The 22,435-nt window shown below is 41.4% G+C and overlaps 1 protein-coding gene across 1 annotated transcript in view; it reads left to right on the forward strand.

The window, feature by feature from the left end:
- IRX4 (iroquois homeobox 4) overlaps positions 1-22,435 on the forward strand; it is a 65,790-nt gene that overhangs the window by 30,292 nt on the left and 13,063 nt on the right. The gene's annotated exons all lie outside the window — the stretch shown is intronic.

Consider the following 22,435-nt stretch of genomic DNA (forward strand, 5'->3'; position numbering starts at 1 on the left):
CGGACCCATTGACTTCAATGGGTCCGTGAACTGTTGTCCGTCAAAAAAATAGGACAGGTTCTATTTTTTTGACGGACAGGATACACGGATCACGGTCTCGGCTGCAAAATGGTGCATTTTATGATTTTTCCACGGACCCATTGAAAGTCAATGGGTCCGCGAAAAAAAAACGGTAAATGGCACAACGGCCACGAATGCACACAACGGTTGTGTGCATGAGGCCTAAATTAGACAGCAGCGCAAGGGGGAAACTAAGACCAGCATAAAAAAGAAGGTCTTAGTAAATGTGCCCTATTGTGTATGTCACCTACAGGACGCCAGGAACAGATTCCCTGCAGGTTGAGGTGGATCAGACCTATTTTCCAGGGCATCCCACAGATGCTCAGCTGGATTGAGATCTGGAAAATTTGGATGCCAAGTGAGCACCTTTAAATGGAATATGTCATCAGAAAATGACCTATTGTTTAAATCACATTTTTATGTTAAAAATGTTTATGTTAATTTCTTTTTCTTTTTTTTTTCCATGTCACTTTTGATATTTTGTATATAATCCTGCAATTTTCACACTGGCCAGTAGGTCTAATAAAAGGTCGTGATTTCTTGTTCAATACAGGTAACTTTTCAGTAGCTTTTATCATTAAAGATGAGCGAATCGAAGTTGACAAAGTAGAATTTGATTCGAATTTCAGGAAAAAATTTGATTTGCACCGAATCCGAATTTCCTCATGCTTCGTGGTAACAAATCAAATTTTTTCCTAAAATGGCTGCTGTGTTAGGACCTGGAGCAAGGAACTCTGGGAAAGAGGGATCACCCACAATGCCATGCATACAACAAATCAGCAGCCAGCCAGCCCTTTTATGTCACAGCCCAATAAATAGCCTCAGCCATCTTGGATTCAGCCATTTTCCTGTGTACTTAGTGCAGGGGGTGTCAGCAAGCGCTAGGGTCAGTGGTAGAAAAGACTTTAAAACTTTCATTTTGCTGTATAGAAGTCCAGGGAAAGGATGGGGGGGAATCATTTCACAGTATGAAGCAGAACAGGGTTCAATAGGTGCAATCCTATTACATCTTGCTGCAATGATTGCAGATCCAAATTGCCATTATACAGCTCTGTAATTTCAGCAAACTGTCCTTTTTCTTGGGGTGTAAGTGCTATTTAATACAGCCATTAACAAGGTTTATTACAAGGAAATATTTCTACGTCCTATTTGCCCTTGTGCGGTGCAGTTATATGTTCTAAAGCATTTTTTGGCTTGTATTAGTGGCAAAAAAATATATTACTTGCCTTTCAGCGGTGTAGTTATAAGTTCTAAAGCTTTTTGTGGCGTGTATAAGTGGAAAAAAGTAAGGGCCTATTTGCCATTCAGTGGTGCAGTTATATGTTCTAAAGCCCTTTCTGGTGTGTATTAGTGCCACAAAAAAAAGTATTTGCCGCTGTGTGGTGAAGTAAAAAAATTACAGCCCTTTTTGGCACGTATTAGTGGCAAAAAAATATATATTTGCTGTTCAGCAGCGCAGTTATATGTTCTAAAGCCATATTTGGCGTGTATTAGTGGCAAAAAAATATACATTATTTGCCTTCAGCAGTACAGTTATAGGTTCTAAAGGCTTTTCTGGCGTGTTTAAGTGGAAAAAAAGGGCCTATTTGCCGTTCAGTGGTGCAGCTATATGTTCAAAAGCCCTTTTTGGCATGTATTAGTGGAAAAAATATATATATTATTTGCCATTCAGCAGAGCAGTTATATATTCTACAGCCCTTTTTGGCGTGCATTAGTGGCAAAAAAAATTATATTATTTGCTGTTCAGCGGTGCAGTTATATGTTCTAAAGCCTTTTGTGGAGTGTATAAGTAGAAAAAAATAAGGGCCTATTTGTCGATCAGCGAAGCAGTTACATGTTTTAAAGCCCTCTTTGGCATGTATTAGTGGCAAAAAAATATATTATATTTGCCGCTCAGCGAAGCAATTAAATGGTGTGTATAAGTGAAAAAAAATAAGGGAATATTTGCCGTTCAGCGGTGCAGTTATACAGGTCCTTCTAAAAAAATTAGCATATTGTGATAAAGTTCATTATTTTCTGTAATGTACTGATAAACATTAGACTTTCATATATTTTAGATTCATTACACACCAACTGAAGTAGTTCAAGCCTTTTATTGTTTTAATATTGATGATTTTTGCATACAGCTCATGAAAACCCAAAATTCCTATCTAAAAAAATTAGCATATCATGAAAAGGTTCTCTAAACGAGCTAGTAACCTAATCATCTGAATCAACTAATTAACTCTAAACACCCGCAAAAGATTTATGAGGCTTTTAAAAACTCCCAGCCTGGTTCATTACTCAAAACCGCAATCATGGGTAAGACTGCCGACCTGACTGCTGTCCAGAAGGCCATCATTGACACCCTCAAGCAAGAGGGTAAGACACAGAAAGAAATTTCTGAACGAATAGGCTGTTCCCAGAGTGCTGTATCAAGGCACCTCAGTGGGAAGTCTGTGGGAAGGAAAAAGTGTGGCAGAAAACGCGAAGAGGTGACCGGACCCTGATGAAGATTGTGGAGAAGGACCGATTCCAGACCTTGGGGGACCTGCGGAAGCAGTGGACTGAGTCTGGAGTAGAAACATCTAGAGCCACCGTGTACAGGCGTGTGCAGGAAATGGGCCACAGGTGCCGCATTCCCCAGGTCAAGGCACTTTTGAACCAGAAACAGCGGCAGAAGCGCCTGACCTGGGCTACAGAGAAGCAGCACTGGACTGTTGCTCAGTGGTCCAAAGTACTTTTTTCGGATGAAAGCTAATTTTGCATGTCATTCGGAAATCAAGATGCCAGAGTCTGGAGGAAGACTGGGGAGAGGGAAATGCCAAAATGCCTGAAGTCCAGTGTCAAGTACCCACAGTCAGTGATGGTCTGGGGTGCCATGTCAGCTGCTGGTGTTGGTCCACTGTGTTTTATCAAGGGCAGGGTCAATGCAGCTAGCTATCAGAAGATTTTGGAGCACTTCATGCTTCCATCTGCTGAAAAGCTTTATGGAGATGAAGATTTCATTTTTCAGCACGACCTGGCACCTGCTCACAGTGCCAAAACCACTGGTAAATGGTTTACTGACCATGGTATTACTGTGCTCAATTGGCCTGCCAACTCTCCTGACCTGAACCCCATAGAGAATCTGTGGGATATTGGGAAGAGAAAGTTGAGAGACGCAAGACCCAACACTCTGGATGAGCTTAAGGCCGCTATCGAAGCATCCTGGGCCTCCATAACACCTCAGCCGTGCCACAGGCTGATTGCCTCCATGCCACTCCGCATTGAAGCAGTCATTTCTGGAAAAGGATTCCAGACCAAGTATTGAGTGCATAACTGAACATAATTATTTGAACGTTGACTTTTTTTGGTATTAAAAACACTTTTGTTTTACTGGTCGGATGAAATATGCTAATTTTTTTAGATAGGAAATTTGGGTTTTCATGAGCTGTCTGCCAAAATCATTAATATTAAAACAATAAAAGGCTTGAACTACTTCAGTTGGTGTGTAATGAATCTAAAATATATGAAAGTCTAATGTTTATCAGTACATTACAGAAAATAATGAACTTTATCACAATATGCAAATTTTTTTAGAAGGACCTGTATGTTCTAAAGCCTTTTGTGGCGTGTATAAGTGGAAAAAATAACTGCCTATATGCAGTTCAGCAGTGCAGTTACGTGTTCTAAAGCCCTTTATGGCGTGTATTAGTGGAAAAAATATATATATTATTTGCCGTTTAGCGGTGCAGTTATATGTTCAAAAGCCTTTTGTGGAGTGTATAAGTGGAAAAAAGTAAGGGTGAATTTGCCGTTCAGCAGTGCAGTTATATGTTCTAAAGCCCTTTTTGGCGTTTATTTGTGGCAAAAAAAAAAAAATTATTTGCCTTTCAGTGGTGCAGTTATATGTTCTAAAGCCTTTTGTGGCGTGTAGTAGTGGCAAAAAAAAATTTATTATTTGCCTTTCAGCGGTGCAGTTACATGTTCAAAAGCCTTTTGTGAAGTGTATAAGTGGAAAAAATAAGGGCGTATTTGCCGTTCAGCAGTGCAGTTATAAGTTCTAAAGCCCTTTTTGGCATTTAGTAGTGGCAAAAAAATATACAAAGCCCCTTTTGGCATGTATTAGTGGCACAAAAAAAAGTATTTGCCGTTGTGTGGTGAAGTGAGAAAATTGCAAAAACTGTGCAAAAAACTAAACGGTCATGCGCATGAGGCCTTAAAACCCTTTTTTGCGTGTATTAGTGGCAAAAATTATATATTATTTGCCGTTCAGCAGTGTAGTTTTATGTTCTAAAGCCTTTAGTAAAGTGTATAAGTTGAAAAAATAAGGGCCTGTTTGCCGTTCAGTAGTGCAGTTATATGTTCTAAAGCCCTTTTTGGCCTGTATTAGTGGCACAAAAAAGTATTTGCTGTTGTGTGGTGAAGTGAGAAAACTACAGCCCTTTTTGGCTTGTATTAGTGGCATAAAAATATATTTGCCGTTCAGCATTGCAGTTATGTGTACTTAATCCATTTTTTGTGTGTATAAGGCTACATGCACACGGCGGCTACTAGTGTTGATCACGAATATTCGAATTTCGAATTTTTATCGCGAATATAGCCACTTCGAAAATTCGCGAATATTTCGAATATAGTTATATATATTCGTAATTTCGAATATTCTTTTTTTTCCTTTTTTTTTTTTTTTTAAAATTTTTTTTTTTTATCAGTACACATGATCCCTTCCTGCTTCTAGCTTGTGGGCCAATAAGAAGGCTGCAATATACTTGACTTTAGGAGTAGTGATGAGCGGCAGGGGGCATATTCGAAAATGCACGATTTTTTTTTCTTGAAAAAATCGGCAAGGTAATTATTGTGTAATATGCGAATTTTCGGAATTTTTCAACTTTAAGACAAAGAAGATTATAGCACTATGTTAGCTAAATTGCTCTATATTTGTTTTTTCGAATATTCGCAATATTGCTATATATTCTTGTTTTAGAATATTACAAATATTTGAAAAAACGAAGTTATAGCAATATAGCGAAAATTCGAAAAAAACGAATATAGAGCAATTAAGCTAATATAGTGCTATAATCTTCTTTGTCTAATAGTTGTAATTTTTTTCTCATCTGAAGTTCAGATTGGAAAAAAATTACAACTATAAAAAAAAGATTATAGCACTATATTAGCTAAATTGCTCTATATTCGTTTTTTTCGAATATTCGCTATATTGCTATATATTACGAATATTCGAAAAAACTGTTATAGCAATATAGCGAATATTCCAAAAATCGAAAATAGAGCAATTTAGCTAATATAGTGCTATAATCTTTTTTTTTTTTTTTCTTGAAAAAAATCGGCAAGGTAATGATTGTGTAATATGCGAATTTTCGGATTTGAATTTTTATTGCGAATTTTTTAACTTAACTTACAACTATTAGACAAAGAAGATTATAGCACTATATTAGCTTAATTGCTCTATATTCTTTTTTTTTGAATTTTCGCTATATTGCTATAACTTTGTTTTTTCGAATATTCGTAATTATAGCAATATAGCGAATATTCGAAAAAAACGAATATAGAGCAATTTAGCTAACATAGTGCTATAATCTTCTTTGTCTTAAAGTTGAAAAATTCGCAATAAAAATTTGAATCCGAAAATTTGAATTACGAAAATTTGCATATTACACAATCGTTACCTTGCCGATTTTTAGCAAGAATTTTTTTTGCGAATTTTCGAATATTCGACGAATATTCTAAAAATATTCGCGAAATATCGCGATTTCGAATATGACCCCTGCCGCTCATCACTAGCGGCTACATGCACAAAAAAACGTCAATTAAAAACATACACACTGTCAGTTTTTCATGACCATTTTGAATCAGTGTGTGCATCCATTTTCTAGCCATGTGTCCGTTTTTAATCCCTTCATGACCGCAATCTGTATATATATACAGTCATGTGAAAAAATTAGGACACCCTTTGAAAGCATGTGGTTTTTTGTAACATTTTTAATAAAAGGTTATTTCATCTCCGTTTCAACAATACAGAGAGATTAAAGTAATCCAACTAAACAAAGAAAACTGAAGAAAAGTCTTTTCAAGATCTTCTGTAAATGTCATTCTACAAAAATGCCTATTCTAACTGAGGAAAAAGATAGGACACCCTCACATGTATTCCCTCTTAAATTGGCTCAGATCTCACACAGGTATATCACACCAGGTGCACATAATTAGTAGATCGTTATTCTGCATGTTGAATGAGGCTTGCCCTATTTAAACCTCAGACATTTAGTTTGGTGTGCTCCTGACTGTTGAAGTGAGAGTGAGCACCATGGTGAGAGCAAAAGAGCTGTCAGAGGACTTCAGAAAAAAGATTGTAGCAGCCTATGAGTCTGGGAAGGGATTTAAAAAGATCTCAAAAGATTTTGAAATCAGCCATTCCACTGTCCGGAAGATAGTCTACAAGTGGAGGGCTTTCAAAACAACTGCCAACATGCCCAGGACTGGTCGCCCCAGCAAGTTCACCCCAAGAGCAGACCGCAAGATGCTAAAAGAGGTCTCCAAAAACCCTAAAGTGTCATCTCGAGAACTACAGCAGGCTCTGGCTACTGTTGATGTAGAAGTACATGCCTCTACAATCAGAAAGAGACTGTACAAGTTTAACTTGCATGGGAGGTGTGCAAGGAGGAAACCTTTGCTTTCCAAGAGAAACATCGAGGCCAGACTGACATTTGCCAGAGATAAAGTTGACAAAGACCAGGACTTCTGGAATAATGTTCTTTGGACAGATGAGTCCAAAATTGAATTATTTGGACACAACAGCAGAGGACATGTTTGGCGTAAACCAAACACAGCATTCCAAGAAAAGAACCTCATACCAACTGTGAAGCATGGAGGTGGAAGTGTCATGGTTTGGGGCTGCTTTGCTGCAGCAGGACCTGGTCAGCTCACCATCATAGAATCCACGATGAATTCTACTGTGTATCAGAAGGTGCTTGAAGAACATGTGAGACCATCAGTTAGAAAATTAAAGCTGAAGCGGAACTGGACCATGCAACATGACAATGACCCAAAACATACTAGTAAATCAACCAAAGATTGGCTGAAAAAGAAGAAATGGAGAGTCCTGGAATGGCCAAGTCAAAGTCCAGATTTGAATCCCATTGAGATGCTGTGGGGTGACTTGAAAAGGGCTGTACGTGCAAGAAACCCCTCAAACATCTCACAGCTGAAAAAGTTCTGCATTGAGGAGTGGGGTAAACTTTCCTCAGACCGATGTCGAAGACTGGTAGATGGCTACAAGAACCGTCTCACTGCAGTTATTTCAGCCAAAGGAGGTAACACTCGCTATTAGGGGCAAGGGTGTCCTATCTTTTTCCTCAGTTAGAATAGGCATTTTTGTAGAATGACATTTACAGAAGATCTTGAAAAGACTTTTCTTCAGTTTTCTTTGTTTAGTTGGATTACTTTAATCTCTCTGTATTGTTGAAACGGAGATGAAATAACCTTTTATTAAAAATGTTACAAAAAACCACATGCTTTCAAAGGGTGTCCTAATTTTTTCACATGACTGTACGTGATAGCTGCACATACCCCGTGCAGCTACCATGTATAAAAACGTTCTGGCAGCTCTTTAATCCAAGCGCTGCAAAGCTGTCACGGACAGCATACAGTGCAGTAATGCCGGCAAGGGGCCAATCAGAGTGGCCCCTTGCCGCAATCAATCCGATTGGTTAGTCTGTGCAGACTAATCAATCGGATCGCGGCAGTGAAAAAATGCCGGTTTCAGGCTCTGATCTGCACTCTGCAGATCAGAGCCTGAAATCACATGGAGTCCTCGTGCCCCCCCGATCTGTGACCCTGATCTGTGCCCACCCCCTAATTTGTGCCCCCCCATCTGTGCCCCCCAATCTTTGCCCCTCCTTGTGTCCGCCTGCACCTGAAGCTGTCTGCACTGTGCACATTGAATCAGCCTGCCCAGTGCCCTGATGCGCCCGCCCCATACATTCAGTGACACCCCCTCCCCTTCCAGTGCTGCCTCCGATACGGTTTGGTCCCCCTGCTGTGTGTGATGGCGGCGGCTCCATTCCTGAGCCGCCGTCATCAGCAGAGTTTCAGCTCTATGCTGACACTCCGCTGTAACCCCATAGATGCCGCGGCAGCGGCATACATGGGGTTAATAGAGGGAGTGGGCTCCCTCTCTCCACCATCGGGGCTGCCGCACTGCGATGGCAGCCCCGAGCGTCCACTGTTGCCACTTACAGGGCATCTAATTGTATTATACTTTGCAATGCAAGAGCATTGCAAAGTATAGTACATCCATCAGCCCCACTGGATTTTCAAGATACAAGAGGGACTTGATAAAAAAAAAAAAAAAAAAAAAAGTTAAAATAAATAAATAAAAATGTAAATTAAAAAAAATTGCCTTTTCCTATAAAAAATGAAAAAAAAAAAAAAAAATACACATATTAGGTATCACCACGTCCGTAACGACCGTCTCTATAAATATATCACATGATAGACCCCGTCCGATAAACACTATTAAAAAAAAATGTGTAAAAAAAGCCATTTTTGTCACCTTACATCACAAAAAGTGCCACAGCAAGCGATCAAAAAGGCTTATGACCCCCAAAATAATACCAATCAAACCGTAACCTCATCCCGCAAAAAAATTATACCCTATTTAAGACAATCGCCCAAAAAATAAAAAAGCTATGGCTCTCTGTGGTGCAGACCCCCCCCCCATCTTAATGTGAGTGCACCACAGATAACATAAGACCAAGTGCCGAAAAAACTGACTTTGAAATTCCGCGGGAGAAGGTGGAGGTGAGCTGGAGCCTGGACTTGAACCGGCTGGCCCATGTGTAACAATCCACCGACGCGGTTAACGAACAGCCTGAAAGACAAGGGGAAAGCATCCCATTAGAGTCTACAGGACGGCAGAGGTCTTCAGAAATTGGTAAGACTGTTCTGACTTTAGAGCGATCACTAACTGCATTATTCATCTCTAGCGGGACGCCGCTAGGTTCAGTAACAGCGGGACGCCGCTGCGCTCAGTTTAAGCACTGTGACCTTAGATGCACTTGCGGTTTTGGCATTGACCTACCGCACTGACTGCAATACCCCATGGTGGAAATAACGGAGATTGTCTGCTGAACTTTGTATATGAATTGATGTTCGGAATGGATGCATAATAACTAACTTACTTGCGACTATTTACGGCAGTCAGCCGTCTTGATATATTCGGTGCCATCCGATCCTTTTTATTGGAGATAATATTTTAAGTTGCTATACAGACATTTATGCTGCTATTTAGATCTCTATATCAACGCTGCTACACATGCTACATGCTGCTATATTTATTGCAATTTTTATTAGTTCTTATTGATGTCCTAATTTTACTTTATTTATAGGAGGTCAACTGATCGAATATATTGTATATCCTGTCCATTTTGTATCACATATTGGTGGTATATATTGCATCCTATATATTTTACTGTCTAATATATACCTGTTCACCTAAGCGCCAATTGAGCACATTATTTCCTTCTTATTGACTATATGTGTTTTTAGCCCAATTAATAAATAGAGTGACCAAATTTCCTCAGGTGTGCCCAGTCTTTTTATCTATACATTTGTTCTCAACCAGTAGTAGGGTGATACTACTTGACTGTGAGCACCCTGGTTGGCGACTAGCAGCCCTGTGTGTCCTACTACTTTACTTTTTCTATGACATCTAAAACCAGTTTAGCTACGACTAAGGGTACATACCCGAAACGCGTCAGCGACCATGCCGTGGATCCAGTGACTGTGTCGGTTTTATGAATTAATAAAGAAGAGCTAAGAGGACCTCCATTGTCTCCAGATACCCTTTTTCCTATTTTATTTGCTGCCTGCTACGGGAACACTCCCCCAGGGCCTCTGGAGCCGGGTTTATACACCACACCAGGAAGGTGAGCTGGATACAAAGTTTTCTCTAATAAATATTGAGGGTTTTTTTTGTCTGTTAACCCTCAATGTGTTAAAGAAAAAAAATGATAAAATGGAAAATCTGCCCAAAAAGTGAAATTTAGAAATTTCATCTCCATTTTCCTTTAATTCTTGTGGAACACCTAAAGGGTGAACAAAGTTTGTAAAATCAGTTTTGAGTAACTTGAGGGTGTAGTTTTTACAATGGGGTCATTTATGTGGGGTTTCCACTATGTAAGCCCCACAAAGTGACTTCAGACCTGAACTGGTCCTTAAAAAGTGGGTTTTGGAAATTCTCTTTAAAATTTAAAATTTAGAAATTGCTTCTAAACTTCTAAGCCTTCTAACGTCCTAAAAAAATAAAATGACATTTCCAAAATGATGCCAACATAAAGTAGACATATGGTTAGTGTTAAGTAATAAATATTTTATTAGGTATGACTTTCTGTTTTAGAAGAAGAGAAATAGAAATTCAGAAAATTGTGAGTTTTTCAATTTTTTTTTATAAATTTGGGATTTTTTCATAAATAAAGGTGAAATATATTGACTCAAATTTATGACCATCATAAAGTACAATATGTCACGAGAAAACAATCTCAGAATGGCTTGGATAAATAAAAGTGTTCCAAAGCTATTGCCACATAAAGTGATGCATGTCAGATTTGTAAATTTTGACCTGGACACTGAGGCATCAATGACCCTTGGTCATGAAAGGGTTAATGTCCGTTTTGCATCAGTTTTTCATGTCCGTTAAAAACAGACATGAAAAATGAATTAATTTGATTGGCAGTTATTTCTAGACCCACCCTTCCGAGAACACCCACAGGATGGTAGGCCCCCAGATTAAATAATGTCCCCCATAGTGTAGGATTTTTTTTTGGTTGCTGCCCCCAGCTTTAATAATGCCCCTATGTAGGCCCCCAGCTAAAATAATTTCCCCCATAGTGTAAGATAATTTTTTTTTGTTACTGCCCCCAGCTTTAATAATGCCCCCTAATTTGGCCCCAGATAATGTCTTCTAAGGTGTAAATATTTTTTTTTTATAGTGCCCCCAGCTTTAAAGGGAACCTGTCACCGGGATTTTGTGTATAGAGCTGAGGACATGGGTTGCTAGATGGCCGCTAGCACATCCGCAATATCCAGTCCCCATAGCTCTGTGTTCTTTTATTGTGTAAAAAAAAAACATTTGTGTAAATTTTGATACATATGCAAATAAACATGAGATGAGTCCTGTCCCTGGGCACCACCTTCATGTCCAGAATCATGAAGGAGTTATGTTTACTGTTAAAAATTAGTTTTAGAATGGTTCAATAAAACATTAAGATGTCTTTCACACAAACATGTGCGCTCCGTGGCCATATTGCAGACCACATTTGAGGATCCGGAATACACGGGAGCCATTCCTTGGGCATTCCGCATCACAGATGCGTAACCATTCACTTGAATGGGTCCGCAAATCCGGAGATGCGGAATTGTGCGGAACGGAAGCATGGGACGGTACCATACGGAAGCACTATGGAGTGCTTCCGTGGGGTTTCGTACCGTTCTTCCGTTCCACAAAAATATAGAACATGTCCTGTCTTTTTGAGGAACAGGCGGTTTGCGGACCTATTAAAGTGAATGGATCTGCGATCTGCTGTGTCTGCCCTACGGTTGGTGTTCTGTGTTCATAATTTGCGGGCCACAGCACGACCATGGGGCACACTCATGTGCAAAGAGGCCTAAAGAGTATGTTAAAGGGAATCTGTCACCTGCTTTTACCATTTTAAGCTGGCACCATCGCTATGTTGACTAAAGTACCTTATTTCCAGCAGTCTTCTTTTTACTTTATTTCGTTTTGTAGTTTTGATATAAAAGCGCTTTTTATGTTATGCTAATTAGGGTCCAAGGTGCCCTGAGGGGTGTTTTTTTCACTCTCCGATGCCCAGTGACGCCCCCCTGCAGTGCCCAAGAACGCCTCCTGATCATCAAATAACCTCCCACAGCCCGGCAAACGGTTCCGCCCCCTCCCCACGTCATAGTCTACCTTATAGAAATGCCCCGTCCTTCTTCCTGTCTGCAGCCAGAAAACTCGCGCAGGTGCAGTACCGCCTGCGGCCTGCGCGATCATCAACCTCCTGAGGGCAACAGCCTCAAAAGTCTCACTGGGCATGCGCCGAGCCCAGTGATGTGACCTGAGCGCTGTTGCCCTCAGGACGTTGATGATTGCGCAGGCGCAGGCCGCAGGCGGTACTGCACCTGCACAAGTTTTCTGGCCGCAGACAGGAAGAAGGACGGGTTTCTCACTTTACAAAATTTTTACTTTTCCGTTGAGCACAAAGCAGGAAAGCTACAAGGACATGCAGATGCTCTATCTAAGACGCATTGTCTGATAGCTAAAAGTGTCTGACCCCAGAGGTTTGAACAGAGGGGGAGGGTATGTGAGAAAGTGACAGGTAGAGTGATTGATGGCAGGTATTTTTCCCCCAGAATCCTGTCATATGCAGCTCAAGCTCCAGGGAATGCCCAGTATGTAGTGGAAAGCCCAAGCTTTCCTGACGTGGGTTTGTAAAAAGCAAACATAGGGCCTGGAGTTTTGGATTGGGGAAGAGTTGGGTGAGTTCCCCAATCCGAAGTCCACTTCAACAAGAGATCTAGCTAGCTGCCGCCTGATTAGCTACACCTGTAGCACTTTCATAAAGACTCTGGGTCAGAGACTGAGCTGAGAGAGACCTGGATCTAATATACTGGTGCATGTGAGTAGCTCGCTGTGATGAACTTCAAGGCTGACAGTACAATGTTTAGGACAGTTAGTGAAACACTGTTTAGATAGTGCTAGGATGAGCAGGTTTTGAGTTTTTGCCTAAAACGTAAAGGCCTTTTGTGTTTGCTATTTGAAACAACAATAAAGTGGGACTTTCCTTGGACATCATCCCAAGTGTCACTGTCTCGGACTGTTCGCAAGCCGGCCAATCCTGCCTCTACCAAAGCTGATTCCCACAGCGTGTATTAGTGGCCAAAAAATATATATTATTTGCTGTTCAGCGGTGCAGTTATATGTTCTAAACCTTTTTTAGCATGTATTAGACGCAAAAAAAAAAAATGTTATTTGCCGTTCTGCAGTGCAGTTATATGTTCTAAAGGCTTTTGTGGATTGTATAAGTGGAAAAAAATAAGGGCCTATTTGCCGTTCAGCGGTGCAGTTATATCTTCTAAAGCACTTTTTGGCGTGTATTAGTGGCACAAAAAAAGTATTTACCGTTAAGTGGTGAAGTGAGAAAATTACAGGCCTTTTTGGTGTGTATTAGTGGCTAAAAAATATATATATTTGCCATTCAGCGGTGCAGTTATATGTTCTAAAGCCCTTTTTTGCATGTATTAGTGGCACAAAAAATGTATTTCGTGTTGTGTGGTGAAGTGAGAAAATTATGGCCTTTTTTTTACATGTATTAATGGAAAAAACTATATATTTACCGTTCAGTGGTGCAGTTATATGTTCTAAAGCCATTTTTTGCGTGTATTAGTGGCACTAAAAACAGTATTTGCCGTTGTGTGGTGAAGTGAGAAAATTATAGCCATTTCTGGCGTATATTAGAGGCAAAATATATATATATATATTATTTGACGTTTAGCGGTGCATGTTCTGCATGGCAGCAGGAGTCGCGATGAGAGGCCTGAGCTCCCGGTGTCATCTAGCGGTCGTGTCTTGACCAGCAACCCAGCGGTTCTTGAATGGTTGACTCAGTCATCCACTTCTTCCCAAGTGACATCAGACACCCCCAGCCAAGACTCGGTGCATTCGTCAGACAAAACCATTAGTTGTCATGGCCCGGGAGCAGGCCCTGTGCCCTCACTGGTCATCTACCAGCCTCTGTCCTTTTCTGTTCCCTCAGCCAGAGTAGTATTATATGCTATGGGCTTAGCTTTACTATACAGCAAGGACGAGCTACTAGAGGACAGCCAACATGTGGAGGAGACATGTGCCGCTTCTTCCAGTAGGCGGGCAAGTAGTGATGAGGAGAGTAGCGTGAGAGCTATTTTTGCGAACAGTCAGGCTCCTGACCAAGAGACCGTTGAGGAGGACATCAATGACGTGCAGACAGTGCTCAATGATTATATAGCTGATCGCACTTGGGAGCCGGGTGAATTAGGGGCTTCATCATCATTATGAGAAGAGGGTTGCAGCTTGCCTGTGAGGCAGTGGTGGAGCCAGCAAGTCGCTAGTGTGGCAAAAAACTTGGCCAGCAGTGGGAGGTCAGGAGCCAAACGTGCTTTGCAGGAGCCTATCTGCCCGGAAAGTTGTAATGCAGGGGTTCACGGAAGCAGGGGCGGTAGCAGTCAGTCAGTGCGGAGTGTTAGAGGTAAAATCACCTATTCCGTGGTGTGGCAGTTTTTTGTTAAGTCGCTGGAGGAGGTGAACATGGCCATTTGTAGAATCTGTGGACATAAGGTGAAGCGTGGCCAGGGTGACAATGTTGGCACCATGGCCCTACGTCAACATAACGGCCCTACGTCAACATATGCAGCATCACCATAAAGTGGCCTGGGAGAACCGCGGCTCCGATGTGGTGGTCTGTATCACCCATTAGCACGTACCCGTTTTCAGGCAGTCAAGGCTCCACCACCTCAGCCGAAGGGAGCTGTCTGTTCTTCCCATCATCTGCTGATCCTGATGCTCCTGCTCCTCCTACTCCTCGTCAGTCATTTTGTCAGCAATCGATCACCAAAGTGATTGCCAAGAGACAACAGTATGCATGCACTGATCCAAAGGCGCAGAAGCTGAATGTGCTCCTGGCCAAGTTTTTTGTGCTGCAGTCACTCCCTTTCCAAGTGGTGGACTCTGCACCTTTCAGAGAACTGATGGCTTGTGCCAAGCCAAGATGGACAGTCCTAAGCCGTCATTTAGTTCCCAAAAAGACAGTACCAGCCCTGCACACATGTAGAACACAAGATGGGCCGGTCCTTGAGCCTGTCAATGTCTGCCAAAGTGCATTGCAGCGCCGATGTGTGGAGCTGTAACTACGGTCAGGGACAATACATATCCTTTACGGTCCACTGGGTGAATGTGGTTCCTGCACAGCCATACCAGCAACTTGGCCAGGTGACGCCGCTTCCGCCTACACGTTCTCATGCCGTGGGTCCTGCGACAATGTCCGGATCTGCCTCCTCATCCTCCACCGTGTTCTCAGCCTCCACTGCATGGACAATTCACAGTGCCCCTTCAGCATACCACATGTGCAGGGCACACGCTGTTCTGCACCTCGTTTGCTGGGGCGAACTGAGTCACACAAGAAATCAAGAAATCGAATCCTGGCTTTCTCCATGACAACTCAAAATCGGAACCATGGTGACTGACAACGGGAAGAACATGGTGTCGGCACTGTGTTAAGGAGGGCTGAGCCATGCACCCTACATGGCACACATGTTCAATCTGGTTTTCAAGTGGTTCCTGAAGTCTTCCACCCATCTGAGAGACATCCTAAAAATGGCCATGAAACTTTACATGCACTTCAGCCACTTGTACACCGCAAAGCACACCCACCTTGAGCTGGAGCGTCAAAACAGCATCCCCCAACATAGGCTGATTTACGATGTTTCCACCCATTGGAATTCCACCCTCCATATGTTGGACCGACTATACAAACCAAGAAAGGGCATAATCGATTTCTTGATGATCCAAGCGGACAGGAGTACTCCCCTGTGTAACTACAATGTTAGTCAGTGGCAGCTCATGCGTGACACCTGCCGTTTGCTCAGGCCTTTTGAGGAGACCACGTTATTTGTCAGTCGCCAGGACTACGGGATGAACAACGTCATTCCACTGCTTCATGTCCTGGAACAGATGCTGGCAAATCTGGCTGGTCAGGGGACTGGAGACGTGGCACTTAGCTCTCAACGCCACATGAGCCCTGTGGGGGCTGAACTGGAGGAGGAGGACGTTGGAATACAAGCAATTTTACACACAGGTGACAGGAGAGGAGGAGCCTTAGCAGCCAGAAGAGCTACAGGGCGATGAGGAAGATGAGGCAGAGAACCCAGACACACCATGGCAGTATGCAGTGGAGATGAAGGCAGGGAGTCCCTCCAAGTCACTTGCACAAATGGCCTGATGCATGCTCACTTGCTTGCGTAGTGACAGTCGAATCATCACTTTTCGGCAGAGTGATGACGTCTGGCTCTCCACCTTTTTGGAATCTTGCTACTGGTCCACAATGGGGGCTCGATTTGTGGCCGCAACTGTCAGAGTTTTCCCTGGAGAAGCTGGCCTTCCCGGCCAGTAGTGTGGCATCAGAGCGGGTGTTTAGTGTGGTGGGGGCTATAGTTACCCCAAGAAGAATTTGCGTGTCCACCTAAAATGTGGAGAGAATGACCTTTGTCAAGATGAATCAGACATGGATCAGCCAGGATTTCCACCCACCAATGCCTCATGCATCAGACTAGATCATCCATTGTGCCACACCAACACTTTGACAAATATTGTAACATAGTTTATAAGGCCGAAAAAAGACATCTGTCCATCCAGTTTGGCCTGTTATCCTGCAAGTTGTTCCAGAGGAAGACAAAAAAAAACAACCCTGTGAGGTAGAAGCCAGTCAGAATAACTCCCTGGATCAATGATCTCTAGTAGCTATAACCTATAATATTATTACACTCCAGAAATGCATCCAAACCCCTCTTGAACTCTTTTAGTGAACTCACCATCACCACCTCCTCAGGTTCCATAGTCTCACTGCTCTTACCGTAAAGAATCCTCTTCTATGTTTGTGTATGAACCTTCTTTCCTGATGATGGGAGAGATCTCTGGACTGACCCCTGATATATTTATACATAGTTATTAGAATTGCCCTCAGTTGTCTTTTTTCTAAAGTGAATAACCCTAATTTTGACAATATTTCAGGGTATCGTAGTCCCCCATTCCAGTTATTACTTTAGTTGTCCTCCTCTGAACCCTCTCCAGCTCTGCTATGTTTGCCTTGTTCACAGGATCCCAGAATTGTACACAGTACTCCATGTGTGGTCTGACTAGTGATTTGTAAAGTGGCAGGACTATGTTCTCATCATGGGCATCTATGCCCCTTTTGATGCAACCCATTATTTTATTGGCCTTGGCAGCAGCTGCCTGACACTGGTTTATACAGCTTAGTTTGCTGTTCACTAAAATTCCTAGGTCCTTTTCCATGTCAGTGTTACAAAGTTTTTACCATTTTGTATGTATGGGTGACTTGCATTATTCCTTCCCCAAGATGACAGTATACTGTCATCTTCCATGTTAATTACTTAACACACTTTAGTGCCTGCAAAAATAGATTATTTTTATTGTGCAAGCTTTCTACAAGATTATTAATAAATATATTCAAGAGAATAGGCCCAATACTGTCCTCTGAGGTTCTCCACTAGTGACAGTGACCCAATCTGAGTGTGTACCATTAATAACCACCCTCTGTTTTCTATTACTGAGCCAGTTACTTACCCACATTCAGAAATGTTCTGAGTCCAAGCACTCTCATATTATATATTAACCTTTCATGCGGTACAGTGTCAAATGCTTAGGAGAAGTCCAGATATATGACATCCATTGAGTTGCCGCTGTCAAGTCTATAACTTACCTCCTCATAGAAACTGATTAAATTAGCTTGACATGACCCATCCCTCATAAAGCCATGCTGATATGGCGTTATTCGCTTGTTTTCATTGAGGTACTCCAAGATAGCATCTTGTCAGTATAGACTCCTTAAATATCAGACATAAGGGTCTGGTTATGACATTACTTACTTCTCTTAGGATACAGGGGTGTATGCCATCTGGTCCTGGTGATTTGTGTATTTTAATCTTTTAAAGACACCGCTATACTTCTTCCTGCGTTAGACAGGGCACTTTTAATGTGGAATTTACTTTTACATTCTGCATTTCATCTGACAGTTAATTTTCCTCAGTGAATACAGTGTTCAAAAAATATTTAATGGCTTTGCTTTCTCCTCATAGCTCTCGGCAACTCCCCCCTCATTACTCTGTAGAGGGCTGACGCCTTTCTTTTGCAATTCATTTTGCTCTCTTTGACAAAAGAGATTGGTTTCTTCTGCTACCCTCCTCAGCTACTATTCTGATGCTGCCACCTACCTGATGCCACTCATCTGATGCCAAGTGCTCCTTCTTTCACCCACTATCTTCAGCTGGTAATGGTATTGCCACCCACCTCCCTACTCTGTGACTAGGTCACTCTGTGGTCTCCTCATGCTGCTGTCAGCTCCACACTATGACATCTTGCCACTCTGTGGTCTCCTGATGCTGCTGCCACCTCCACACTATGTCACCTCGCCACTCTGTGGTCTCCTGATGCTGCTGCTACCTCATTACTATGTCATCTTGCCACCCTGTGGCATCCTCCTGATGCTGCTTCTTCCACCTTCACACTTGCCACCTTCACACTTCTACAAGGTCATTATTAAAAATATTGGAGAATAGGGCCCAATACTAACCCCTGTGATACCCCACTAGTGACAGTGACCCAATCTGAGTGTGTATTGTTTTCTGTCACTGAGCTAGCTACATACAGACATTTTTTCCCAGTCCAAACATTCTCATTTTATATACTAACCTTTTATGTGGTACAGTATTAAATGCTTTGGAGAAGTCAAGATATACAACATCCATTGATTTGCCACAGTCAAGTCTAGAACTTACCTCCATATAGAAACTGATTTAAATAGTTTGATATGACCGATCCCTCATGAAGCCATGCTGACATGATGTTATTTGGTTATTTTCATTGAGGTACTCCAAGATAGCATCTCTTCGAAAACCTTCAAACTGTTTACCCACACCAGATGTTAAACTTATCAGCCTATAGTTTCCAGGGCTTTGTTTTTGGACCCTTTTTGAATATTGGCACCACATTTGCCTTTAACTCTGTCAATATAGAGCCCTTAAATATCAGAAATAATGATATGGGGGTGTATGTCATCTGGTTATGGCGATTTGTCCATTTTAACTTTTTTAAGATGCCGCTGTACTTCTTCCTGGGTCAGACAGGGCACTTTTTCTTAAGACCTGACCCCCCCCCCCCCTTAAAGGTGCAGACTAGATGATATTGTTTGGCATGTTGGCAGTGGGATAATAAATAATTCAATCTTATTGGTATTGAATTAAATATCTTAGTTTAAGGCTTATGTAGGAATAAGTAAATATAGGAATAAATAAATAGAACTGACGTAGAATAAGTCTCCTTGTACTCTCCCTCTCCAATATTCTTCTATTAATCATTTTCAGCAACACTGTCCCTAGCACATAAGCACTTGTCATGTCTCTCCTCAGCTCACAGGGCAATGACTGCATGGGATGAGGGTTTTATAGGGCTGTGACATCAAAGGGGATGTCTTTTTGCGGATTGGCTGGCTGCAGGGCATTATAGGTGATCTTGCATTCCTGGGCTTGTCTGCTTTACACTTAGTTTCTCTTTGTAACATGTGAAGCTACCATTTTAGGAAAACCTAATTCTTTACCATGAAGCGTGAGGAGATTTGGATTTAGTTTGAATTGAAGTTTTCCAAAATTTCGGACTGAATTCCACTTTGAATGCTTTTTGCGCAACACTAATCCTTGGCTTTATGAACTGGCAATTTTGACTACCAGTAACTACACAGTAAACGTGATTAATGCTCACATTTTAAGAGACATACCAGGACAAATTTTCAAATACACTGCTGTTGACACCACTATAAATCTTGAGGATAGCATAAAGTAACCTGTTGAGATTTAAAATTTCTTAGAATCAAATAGAATGTCACCACATTGTTGGAGCTGTGATAATACTTTACAAAAATGTAGATACACTGCGATGCAACTCAATCCTCTGTCAAACAATGCATGCTTCATGTGAATGAGGCTACTATACTGACTATAATACTGACTGGCTGTTCTCAGAATGAAGATGTCTTAATTCCTCTGATCCCCTTAATTCCCAATTACAAGTATTCAACATTACATTTTAAGGCCAGTCCCTAAAAATTACTGGTGTTAACTCGGAACAACCATGCTTCTCTCATGGACAACTATATGTTACCTGCTCTAGAGTTGGCTCAGGCAGATTCCTTTACATACTTGCAGCGGAGAACAAGACAGCAAATGTAGTCCATCCAAGAGTGTTCTTTTAGATTTCTACTAAATTAGAATGTTTTTCTGCCTTTTATTTTCTAATGTTAACGGTTTGATTCATGTATAATTATATAAATACATAGGGGGATATTAATCAAACTGGTGTCAAGTAGAACTGGCTTAGTTGCCCATAGCAACAAATCAGATTATTCCCACTTTTATTTACCAAAGGAGCAGTTTGATAAATCTCCCCCATAATCTTTAAGAATTCATTTTATTTTTCTATTTTGTAGTAAAAGGTTTACTTTAATGTTGGCCTCAAATCAATAGTAAATACATTTTTTAACCACAAGCACACACACACCATACAAGATAGAACAGTATGAATACGGGTCATTTAACATATATATATATATATATATATATATATACAGTCAATTCCATAAATATTGGGACATCAACACAATTGTAACATTTTTGGCTCTATACACCACCACAATTTGGTGGATTTTAAATGAAACAAACAAGATGTGCTTTAACTGCAGACTGTCAGCTTTAATTTGAGGGTATTTACATCCAAATGAGGTGAAAAGTGTAGGAATTACAACAGTTTGCATTTGTGCCAACCATTTTTTAAGGAACCAAAAGTAATAGGACAATTGGCTTCTCAGCTGTTCAATGGCCAGGTGTGTGTTATTCCCTCATTATCCCAATTACAATGAGCAGATAAAAGGTCCAGAGTTCATTTCAAGTGTGCTATTTGCATTTGGAATCTGTTGCTGTCAACTCTCAAGATGAGATCCAAAGAGCTGTCACTATCGGTGAATGCGTATGTAGGGGGATATATCTATAGTGTTGAACAAAGTCAGTCACTTACAGTATAGACCCCAAAAAACAGGAGAGAAGGAAAACAAGTGCCAATCCCCGTTAGGACACAAAGTCATGGGGAAAAAAAATTGATAAAGGGGTGGGAAATGAGGGGGTGGGGGTGGGAAATGAGACGTAGGACTAGATAGCTCTATCACGTGATTTAGGAATAGTACGTGGTACTATAAGTGAACAAAGCTATATAAGGGAAGGATGTATATTAAGGGGTGGTCTAAATAGAAAACTGGAAATTGATCATAATAAAAAATTATTGATGATAAAAATTAATAATGGAGATTAATAATAAAAATGAATACTAGAAATTGTGAAATGCCCCTCAGGGCAGCTTCACATAAATGGCATGAACTTACATTAATATAAATGGTGAAAATATAATAAATAAATAAATGAATGAAATGCCCCTCAGGACGATTTCCCACAAGTCACACTCACTTCAATAGGGGGTAGTCATCAGGATAAGCACATAACACCTGTGACTAAACCCCCTGGCCAAGATCGCATGTAGAGTAGTAGTGATGGAAGGCAGCAGGAATCCAGTGCTTCTGATCAATCACCTTTATTACACATCTGTGACTATCAGTGAAGCAAGCCATCATTAGGCTGAAAAAAAAACAAAACAAACCCATCAGAGAGATAGCAAAAACATTAGGCGTGGCTGAAACAACTGTTTGGAACATTCATAAAAAGAAGGAACACACCAGTGAGCTCAGCAACACCAAAAGACCCGGAAGACCACGGACAAAATCTGTGGTGGATGACCGAAGAATTCTTTCCCTGGTGAAGTAACAACCTTCACAACAGTTGGCCAGATCAAGAACACTCTCCAGGAGAAAGATGTCCGTGTCAAAGTCAACAATCAAGAGAAGACTTCACCAGAGTGAATACAGAGGGTTCACCACAAGATGTAAACCATTGGTGAGCCAAACAACATCTAAAAAAGCCTTCACAGTTCTGGGATAACATCCTATGGACAGATGAGACCAAGATCAACTTGTACCAGAGTGATGGGAAGAGAAGAGTATGGAGAAGTAAAGGAACTGCTCATGATCCTAAGCATACCACCTCATCAGTGAAGCATGTGGTGGTAGTGTCATGGCGTGGGCATGCATGGCTGCCAATGGAACTGGTTCTCTTGTATTTATTGATGTGAGTGCTGACAAAAGCAGCAGGATGAATTCTGAAGTGTTTCGGGCAATATTATCTGCTCATATTCAGCCAAATGCTTTAGAACTTATTGGAGGGCGCTTTACAGTGCAGATGGACAATGACCCAAAGCATACTGCAAAAGCAACCAAAGAGTTTTTTTAAGGGAAAGAAGTGGAATGTTATGCAATGGCCAAGTCAATCACCTGACTTGAATCCGATTGAGCATGCATTTCACTTGCTGAAGACAAAACTGAAGGGAATATGCCCCAAGAACAAGCAGGAACTGAAGACAGTTGCAGTAGAGCCTAGCAGAGCATCACCAGGGATGAAACCCAGTGTCTGGTGATGTCTA

This window comes from Bufo gargarizans, chromosome 5 (assembly GCF_014858855.1).
Source record: "Bufo gargarizans isolate SCDJY-AF-19 chromosome 5, ASM1485885v1, whole genome shotgun sequence".
Lineage (NCBI taxonomy): Eukaryota > Metazoa > Chordata > Amphibia > Anura > Bufonidae > Bufo > Bufo gargarizans.